The sequence below is a fragment of the Oncorhynchus keta genome, chromosome 31, assembly GCF_023373465.1.
Source record: "Oncorhynchus keta strain PuntledgeMale-10-30-2019 chromosome 31, Oket_V2, whole genome shotgun sequence".
Taxonomy (NCBI): Eukaryota; Metazoa; Chordata; class Actinopteri; order Salmoniformes; family Salmonidae; genus Oncorhynchus; species Oncorhynchus keta.
The window spans coordinates 17,123,068-17,133,067 of NC_068451.1; the positions used below are offsets into that span (position 1 = coordinate 17,123,068).

Here is a 10,000-nt window from a genome sequence, read left to right on the forward strand (position 1 = left end):
TAGAGACAAATACACAAGACACACACATACTGTACCTAGAGAGAAACACACATCGGATTGTCAGGAATGAAAAGCTTAGCAACACCAGCCCAACACCTACCTGACTCAGAGACGTCATGCGTATTACTTTTCTGTTTTTTTGCGGGCACCAATGGCCAAAATCAATATTTTTGAAAACGTTTGTGCAAAACATTTCTTAATATACACTGAACAAAAATATAAACACAACATATAAAGTGCTGGTCCCACGTTTCATGAGAAGAAAAAAAAAAAAATTCTAATCTCTCAAATTTTCTAAACAAATTTGTTTACATCCCTGTTAGTGAATATTTCTCCTTTGCTAAGATAATCAAGAGGCTGATTAAGCAGCATTATCATTATGCAGGTGCACCTTGCGCTGGGGACAATGAAGGGCCACTAAAATGTGCAGTTGTCACTCAACAATGCAACAGATGTCTCAGGTTGAGAGAGCGTACAATTTTTGAAAACTGTCAGAAACCGTCTCAGGGAAGTTCATCTGCGTGCTTGTCTTCACCGGGATCTTGCCCTGAATATAGTTTGGCGTCTTAACCAACTTCAGTGGGCAAATGCTCACCTTCGATGGCCACTGGCACGCTGGAGAAGTGTGCTCTTCACAGATGAATCCCGGTTTCAACTGTACCAGGCAGATGACAGACAGCATGTATGGCGTCGCGTGGGCGAGCAGTTTACTGACGTCAACGTTGTGAATAGAATGCCCCATGGTGGCGGTGGGGTTATGGTAAGAGCAGGCATAAGCTATGGAAAACGAATACAATTGCATTTTATCAATGGCTATTTGAATGCAGAGCGATACCATGACAAGATCCTGAGACCCGTTGTCGTGTCATGCATCTGCCGCTATCAACCTCATGTTTCAGCATGATAATGCACAGCCCAATGTCGCAAGGATCTGTACACAATTTCTGGAAGCTGAAAAACTCCCTGTTATTCAATTGCCTGCATACTCACCAGACATGTCACCCATTCAGCGTGGTCGGATGCGCTGGATTCCAGTTCCCGCTAATATTCAGTAACTTCACACAGCCATTGAAAAGGAGTGGGACAACATTCCACAGGCCATAATGAACAGTCTGATCAATGACGCGAAGGATATGTTTTGCGCTGCATGAGGCAAATGGCAGTCACACAAGAATGACTGGTTTTCTGATCGACCCCCCTATTTATTTTCAACTTATTTATTTCAATTGACTGATTTCCTTATATGAACTGTTACAGGGCGGCAGGGTAGCCTAGTGGTTAGAGCCGAGCTGGCAAGGTACAAATCTGTTGTTCTGCCCCTGAACAGGCAGTTAACCCACTGTTCCTAGGCCGTCATTGAAAATAAGAATTTGTTCTTAACTGACTTGCCTAGTAAAATAAAGGTAAAATAAATTGTTGCGTTTATATTTTTGTTCAGTGTAATTGCATGCCTCTTCCTTTAACATACAAGAATATAAATGGTTTCCAATCCTGATATTAAATTATCCCCAAATGCAATTTTTCAAAACTGACAAGAATGGAGTACGATTATAGAGCAATGCATGGAATATGATTAGAAAACAGCCCTAGGCTAGGCTGGGTTTCACTGTTCTTTAGGCTGGGTTTCACTGTTCTTTAGGACGGGTTTCACTGTTCTTTAGGACGGGTTTCACTGTTCTTTAGGACGGGTTTCACTGTTCTTTAGGACGGGTTTCACTGTTCTTTAGGACGGGTTTCACTGTTCATTGGGACGGGTTTCACTGTTCATTGGGACGGGTTTCACTGTTCATTGGGACGGGTTTCACTGTTCTTTGGGACGGGTTTCACTGTTCTTTGGGACGGGGTTCACTGTTCTTTGGGACGGGGTTCACTGTTCTTTGGGACGGGGTTCACTGTTCTTTGGGACGGGGTTCACTGTTCTTTGGGACGGGGTTCACTGTTCTTTGGGACGGGGTTCACTGTTCTTTGGGACGGGGTTCACTGTTCTTTGGGACGGGGTTCACTGTTCTTTGGGACGGGGTTCACTGTTCTTTGGGACGGGGTTCACTGTTCTTTGGGACGGGGTTCACTGTTCTTTAGGACGGGGTTCACTGTTCTTTAGGACGGGGTTCACTGTTCTTTAGGACGGGGTTCACTGTTCTTTAGGACGGGGTTCACTGTTCTTTAGGACGGGGTTCACTGTTCTTTGGGACGGGGTTCACTGTTCATTGGGACGGGGTTCACTGTTCATTGGGACGGGGTTCACTGTTCTTTGGGACGGGGTTCACTGTTCTTTGGGACGGGGTTCACTGTTCTTTGGGACGGGGTTCACTGTTCTTTGGGACGGGGTTCACTGTTCTTTGGGACGGGGTTCACTGTTCTTTGGGACGGGGTTCACTGTTCTTTAGGACGGGGTTCACTGTTCTTTAGGACGGGGTTCACTGTTCTTTAGGACGGGGTTCACTGTTCTTTAGGACGGGGTTCACTGTTCTTTAGGACGGGGTTCACTGTTCTTTAGGACGGGGTTCACTGTTCTTTAGGACGGGGTTCACTGTTCTTTAGGACGGGGTTCACTGTTCTTTAGGACGGGGTTCACTGTTCTTTAGGACGGGGTTCACTGTTCTTTAGGACGGGGTTCACTGTTCTTTAGGACGGGGTTCACTGTTCTTTAGGACGGGGTTCACTGTTCTTTAGGACGGGGTTCACTGTTCTTTAGGACGGGGTTCACTGTTCTTTAGGACGGGGTTCACTGTTCTTTAGGACGAGGTTCACTGTTCTTTAGGACGAGGTTCACTGTTCTTCAGGACGGGGTTCACTGTTCTTCAGGACAGGGTTCACTGTTCTTCAGGACGGGGTTCACTGTTCTTTAGGACGGGGTTCACTGTTCTTCAGGACGGGGTTCACTGTTCTTCAGGACGGGGTTCACTGTTCTTCAGGACGGGGTTCACTGTTCTTTAGGACGGGGTTCACTGTTCTTTAGGACAGGGTTCACTGTTCTTTAGGACAGGGTTCACTGTTCTTTAGGACAGGGTTCACTGTTCTTTAGGACAGGGTTCACTGTTCTTTAGGACGGGGTTCACTGTTCTTTAGGACGGGGTTCACTTTTCTTTAGGCCAGCAGCAATAAACCCTCTAAGCTGAAGGATTGCAGGGGAGAGATGAGGCTTGCAGAGTCTTTGACATTAGTTTCAACTGCAACATCATAGCGATGTGTTTATTCTGAACAATCTGGTTTCCAACGGTGTGACATATAGACAATGTTGCATTGGTCTACAAACAGACCTATTGCGAATATTCATTAGAAATATGATACCAAAATCCCAAACTTTCTCTAACAGACATTTTGACAGGAGAGAATGAGAGATATTTTGGGGGGCAAATGAGGAGAGCAGCGCTGGGATTTTGTAACTCAGGAGGGCCAATCGGTCTCGGCTCACTGGTGCTTTGAATTGGCTGGTCTCAGCCTGCAGAGCCCAATCAAGTGGCGACCGCCTCACAGCTGCCCCCCCGCCACCCAACAACCAGTGCTCAGCCCCCCACCCCTAGTGTTCAGCCCACCCATCCACTTTGCTCAGACCCCCCACAGCCCTGAGCCCTTACCCTCAGTGCACCCACAGCCCTAGCTCTCAGCCAACCCACCCCACAGCTCTGAATCTCACAGCCCTCACCCAACTGCTAGCCCCACAGACCCAAGGCCCAGGCCTCAGCCCACCCCACAGTGCTAGTCAGACCCACAGCCCACAGCCCCAAGGCCCAGGCCTCAGCCCACCCCACAGTGCTAGTCAGACCCACAGCCCCAAGCCAGGCCTCAGCCCACAGTACTAGTCAGACCCACAGCCCCAAGGCCCAGGCCTCAGCCCAACCCACAGTGCTAGTCAGACCCACAGCCTCCAGCCAGGCCTCAGCCCACCCCACAGTGCTAGTCAGACCCACAGCCAGGCCTCAACCTAGAGTGCGCACCCCCCGAAGTGCTCACCCCACAGCTTTCACCTCAAGTCGACATTGTCTTGTTATTTCCCACGTGTTGCGATATCAAGTTGTCAAAGGATGTAAATCCATAAGGCCTGATGTCTAGACGAGGCTGTAGCCTGATGTCTAGACGAGGTTGTAGCCTGATGTCTAGACGAGGCTGTAGCCTGATGTCTAGACGAGGCTGTAGCCTGATTGAGCCTCAGGTATTTGGAGAAACAAATGTTAAGTCTTCCAAGCTTAAACTTCAGCAACAGTACACGTGCCATCAATGGGACGTTCTACCTGCTACACAGCAACCAACCAAAATGGCTGATGGCAATGCCGGACCCCTAATGGCTGTATTGTAGCAGGGCATTTAAGAGTTCACAAATAGACAAAAGTTTAATGGTGGAAGCAGACAGGAAAATAGTTGCTGCTACCTCTCAATTTCAGCCTCAAAGAACATTTATTTTCTTCAAATGAGACATTTAAAAAGACTGACATTTTGACATTATCATCTTCTTTGCCACTATTTCACCCCTGAAGTCATTCTCGCCCCACAATTTAGAAGGGACTCTTATAACCTGGCTCTTTAGCGACTTCTCTGTCTCCACACATTTCCACCTGTCACCTTTTCCTCTCCATAAACTTTATCAGCCCCTGTTTGAATCTGGTCAAATCATTGCTGTCTGTCTATCTGTCGCATTATTTCAAAGATTCTCCAGCTACCTGTCCCTCCTTATTCCCTCCATTTTTAATTCTGCCCGGGAGGGAGGATTATGCGAGGGAAGGCATGCGTGTCAAAGGGAAATTTAGCGGGTAAAGACAGCCCAGATTGGCGGGATGAATTAAGGCGATAAGAGGGGAGAGGGAGTGGAGGAACCATGTGCAAAACGCCTCAGCCATGTTGGTCATTTCAGAGGGCTCTTCTTTCCCCTTCCTCCTCAGGAGCGCCAAGGCAATATCTAAATGAATAACGTGATGAAATGAGTTTGTGCGGCGGACTTTCTGCTGTTTGACTTTCCCATCTGGATTAGTGCAGGCTGAATAGACGCTCTGTTACTTTTGTTACAACTGTCGCAATTCACTGTCGGAATTTGGCCCCCCGACGACAAGATAAGGGGGCCCTGCCTCATTAGCATATCATTCCATATGCAGGGCCTCCATTACCTGAGAGGGAGCTCACGGACAAAATAGACTATTACACGAGTAGAACGTGGAACATGTTCTATTACATGACTAGGAGAGAACACAGAACATGGACAATTACATTAGAACACAGAAAAGGGACTATTAAGTAGGCTAGAATGTAGAACATGTTATATTACATGACTAGGAGAGAACACAGTACATGGACAATTACACAGGTTGGCATTTTATTGTCATGAATCTTCCCCTTGGAGGCAGCTCTGCAGAGTGGTCACTAGCTGGCACAGCCACAAATTCATACAATCTTATTTTAAACATAACCCTAACCACACTGTTAAGTCTAATGCCTAACCCTGATCTTAAATTACATTTTGTTTTCATACATTTTACGATACACAATTTTTACTTTGCAGCTAGCCCATCTAGTGGAAATGGGTCAGTTCTGCCTCCTGGGCAAGATTCATGAAAATAAACATCAACCTGCAGCTATTACACGAGTATAAGAGAAAACGTAAGGAGGACTATTACACAAGAGAAAACGTAAGGAGGACTATTACACAAGAGAAACTGTAAGGAGGACTATTACACGAGTATGAGAGAAAACGTAAGGAGGACTATTACACGAGAGAAAACGGAACGAGGACTATTACACGAGAGAAAACGAACAGAACGAGGACTATTACACGAGAGAAAACGAACAGAACGAGGACTATTACACGAGAGAAAACGAACAGAACGAGGACCATTACACGAGAGAAAACGAACGGAACGAGGACCATTACACGAGAGAAAACGAACGGAACGAGGACTATTACACGAGAGAAAACGAACGGAACGAGGACTATTACACGAGAGAAAACGAACGGAACGAGGACTATTACACGAGAGAAAACGAACGGAACGAGGACTATTACACGAGAGAAAACGAACGGAACGAGGACTATTACACGAGAGAAAGCGAACGGAACGAGGACTATTACACGAGAGAAAGCGAACGTAAGGAGGACTATTACACGAGAGAAAGCGAACGTAAGGAGGACTATTACACGAGAGAAAACGAAAGGAGCGAGGACTATTACACGAGAGAAAACGAACGGAACGAGGACTATTACACGAGAGAAAACGAACGGAACGAGGACTATTACACGAGAGAAAACGAAAGGAACGAGGACTATTACACGAGAGAAAACGTAAGGAGGACCATTACACGAGAGAAAACGAACGGAACGAGGACTATTACACGAGAGAAAACAAACGGAACGAGGCCTATTACACGAGAGAAAACATCAGGAGGACTATTACACGAGAGAAAACACACGGAACGAGGACTATTAACGAGAGAAAACATCAGGAGGACTATTACACGAGAGAAAACGTAAGGAGGACTATTACACGAGAGAAAACGTAAGGAGGACTATTACACGAGAGATAACGAACGGAACGAGGACTATTACACGAGAGAAAACGTAAGGAGGACTATTACACGAGAGAAAACAAACGGAACGAGGACTATTAACGAGAGAAAACATCAGGAGGACTATTACACGAGAGAAAACATAAGGAGGACTATTACACGAGAGAAAACATAAGGAGGACTATTAACGAGAGAAAACATCAGGAGGACTATTACACGAGAGAAAACGTAAGGAGGACTATTACACGAGAGAAAACATAAGGAGGACTATTACACGAGAGAAAACATAAGGAGGACTATTACACGAGAGAAAATGTAAGGAGGACTATTACACGAGTGTCAAAAAGAAAGTGTAATATAAAACTACAAGTGATTTATTGGGAGATTCCTGTGACACCCAGTGACACCAAACAGAAGGTAGAACTAGTCTCATTGCTACCTTGTAGTGTTACTTGGAAATACTTCTAATACAGGGATCCAGTCACATTCAAGCTGCGAACAATGAAATCAAAGTGCCATTCTTCCTGAGATGAACAACTACTGAAACTAGAGACATGAATGAATGACTGCAGACAGATGGCCTTTTTATTGAACCAACAGAGCAATTCCCCACTTGGCCAAAGTGTGGCAGTGTTGTACTACCCAGAACAGCCAGACCCGCAGCAGTTCCTTCCTCCCCGAATCAATACTATAGATTCTAGTGGAGGAAATACACGGGTGCCCGAGACAGCCGTGCTTCATTAGTGGAACGGAGCAACAATAGTTATGCTTACAGCGGTGCCAATTACAATTAATTGGGGTTCCTGACTCTCCTGCTTGTCTCTGGGGAGCTGTGTTGTTCTAACAGTTAGCAGAGGCTGAGAGGCAGGAAGAAACATAGGAGTCATGGTAATTCTCTGTCGCAGAGTAACACTCCCTCCCTCTCTCTCACGCACACACTTGAAAGATTCACACACACAGTCAGGGTTTTTCAATTATCATCAATCGATATCCTAACAGAGTCCATCATATTTCCTGGTGTTACTGTCGACTCCACTAGGTCACAGAGTATGGAAAGATCTTTACATCAGCTCTGGTATTGGAGGTGTCATCAATAACGTCACATTCTACCTCATGCACGTCCTTTGACTATTTTTGGAAACGTCAGCTCACAACTTCAACCCTAGAGACGGTCCCTTTTTAGTCATGGGTTTCAGAACCAGCCTTCTACCCAACCTGTAAAACTGCAACGGAAAGCGCAGATGGACACACTTTCAACAAACAAAGCGAAAATAAAAGCATTTGGTTTATAAATCAAAGTAAACGAGAGGACTCATCTAAGCCGATCACACCAGTCCATTATCTGACAAAGTGACAGTCAAACAAAACTCTGCCTACCTTCCTCTGCTAGCGGTCTGGCTAGGGGGGTCTGAGTGTCAGCGAAACAGGAACACACAGTGTGCCCAGGGCCGCCCGAGACAGTCTGCATCCTCAGTGTGCCCAGGGCCGCCCGAGACAGTCTGCATCCTCAGTGTGCCCAGGGCCGCCCGAGACAGCCTGCATCCTCAGTGTGCCCAGGGCCGCCCGAGACAGTCTGCATCCTCAGTGTGCCCAGGGTACTAATGAGGGATCAATGATGAATGGGGCCTGGCTGGATGTGATATGGAGTCTCCATCTGGACTCATCAGGTTTCCATACAGGTGAGACTGATCCACCACCAGACCACCACCCCAGCTGGGCCATGCCCACCACCCCAGCTGGGCCATGCCCACCACCCCAGCTGGGCCATGCCCACCACCCCAGCTGGGCCATGCCCACCACCCCAGCTGGGCCATGCCCACCACCCCAGCTGGGCCATGCCCACCACCCCAGCTGGGCCATGCCCACCACCCCAGCTGGGCCATGCCCACCACCCTAGCTGGGCCATGTCCAGGCCAAGCCCACCAACCTAGCTGGTACAGTAGATCATGTGTGCCTGCTGAGAGACAGCCAATCAGGTGAGGCTTCCATCACACCATCAGACACATTGCTTTGACCCTCTGGTTCTGCTCATTTAAAATGTCCCTGCAGGTTAACCAACCATTAACCCTTTAAAGTAAACCCCTTCTTAGGACACTAAACCATCTTCCTCTCACCTTAACCAGCATTGTACTTTCCTTCTACTTGATATTATGAAGAGGGCAGATGTTGCTCATACCAACATGAAAACAACTGTCCTGAATATCTGAAATAAGGAAAATAAGCAACATCATGAATGCAATTAGACTATTTCTAAATAGTTATACCCCAGTGATTTCATGATGCAAAGGATTCAGTTTGAGTAAACACATTTGAAAAGCTAGAGTAAAATGGCGTTTTGACAATCAAGCAACGCTCATTAAACAAACAATAAGGACAAGCTCATTAAAATAGAATACTTCCCCCTGTTTTTGGATTATATTAAATAGGAGTCAATATTTTCTCGAAGACAAATGCATTCTGTAATACACCAACTCTAATACACACACACACACAAACAACCGTCTCTCACACACAAGTTATGAGGTCCAATTCTAAACTGAAGTCTGGTATCTATGGTTCCCTATCTCCTTCCTATATAAAACACTAAACACTGACTGTTACAGTAGATATTAGGAATCTGGCCTTCATGCCAATGTGTTACATTTACATGTAGGCCATTGTCTACTGTAGACTTTAGGGAGAGTGTAGGGTTGACTGCAGATTTATGTGATTCTGCTAAATATTACACTATCATCAAGTGCGAACGCGAAGATACTGTACATATAAAATTGGGTCAACTTCACAAGACCCATTTTCAGGCCAAAGAAAACAAACTGATTGTATGCGTTTCATCCTGTAGGGATCCGACTAAAACCACGTCCCTGAATGAATGCAATCTGTATGGCTAGACAGAGGGGCTTCCACTAACTCCTGCCGTTCTGACTTTATTTCTCATCAGGATGTATTATCTCTGGCTCCTAGCCTCAGAGGAGAAATACCAAAAGGAAAGATATAGCCTGGGATCCAAACTGATACAATGGTGAAATAGAGCATATCAGTATGGATTCCAGGCTAGGGAACTCTAGTCTCCATCTCGCTCTACTTTCAAGTTAATCTAAAATAAAATGGAGAAATTCTCAGGAGACGGTGCCGATTCATTTTGTCTGGTAAAACAGCAGTAATTTGGGAGAGAGCTGTGGTTAATGAGAAGGACTTTGATGTGTAAATCCTGGAGCCCAGGCAGAGAGGAGCCTCGCTGATACCGTCTCCTCAGGTATCATCACGGTGTGTGTGTGCACGCAACGTTGTATGAATGTTAAGTTGTATCGGACATTGTTGCACTTGTATTACGTTCTAATGAATGTCAATACACAGACACACACTTCGGTGGCTCCGGATAGAACTACAAAAATGGTTTCAGTAATCTTGATATTACATATTTCCTGTTTCCTATCTAAAAATCAGAGACTAATAATATAAATCTACTTCATGCAGCAATCCTTTCCTCAGTTGATTTCTAGGTTGCAGA

At 46.0% G+C, this 10,000-nt stretch overlaps 1 protein-coding gene across 1 annotated transcript in view; it reads right to left on the minus strand.

Moving 5' to 3' along the window:
* The window catches only part of si:dkey-122a22.2 (uncharacterized), a 23,731-nt gene that overhangs the window by 4,179 nt on the left and 9,552 nt on the right, over window positions 1–10,000 (minus strand). The window lies entirely within an intron of this gene.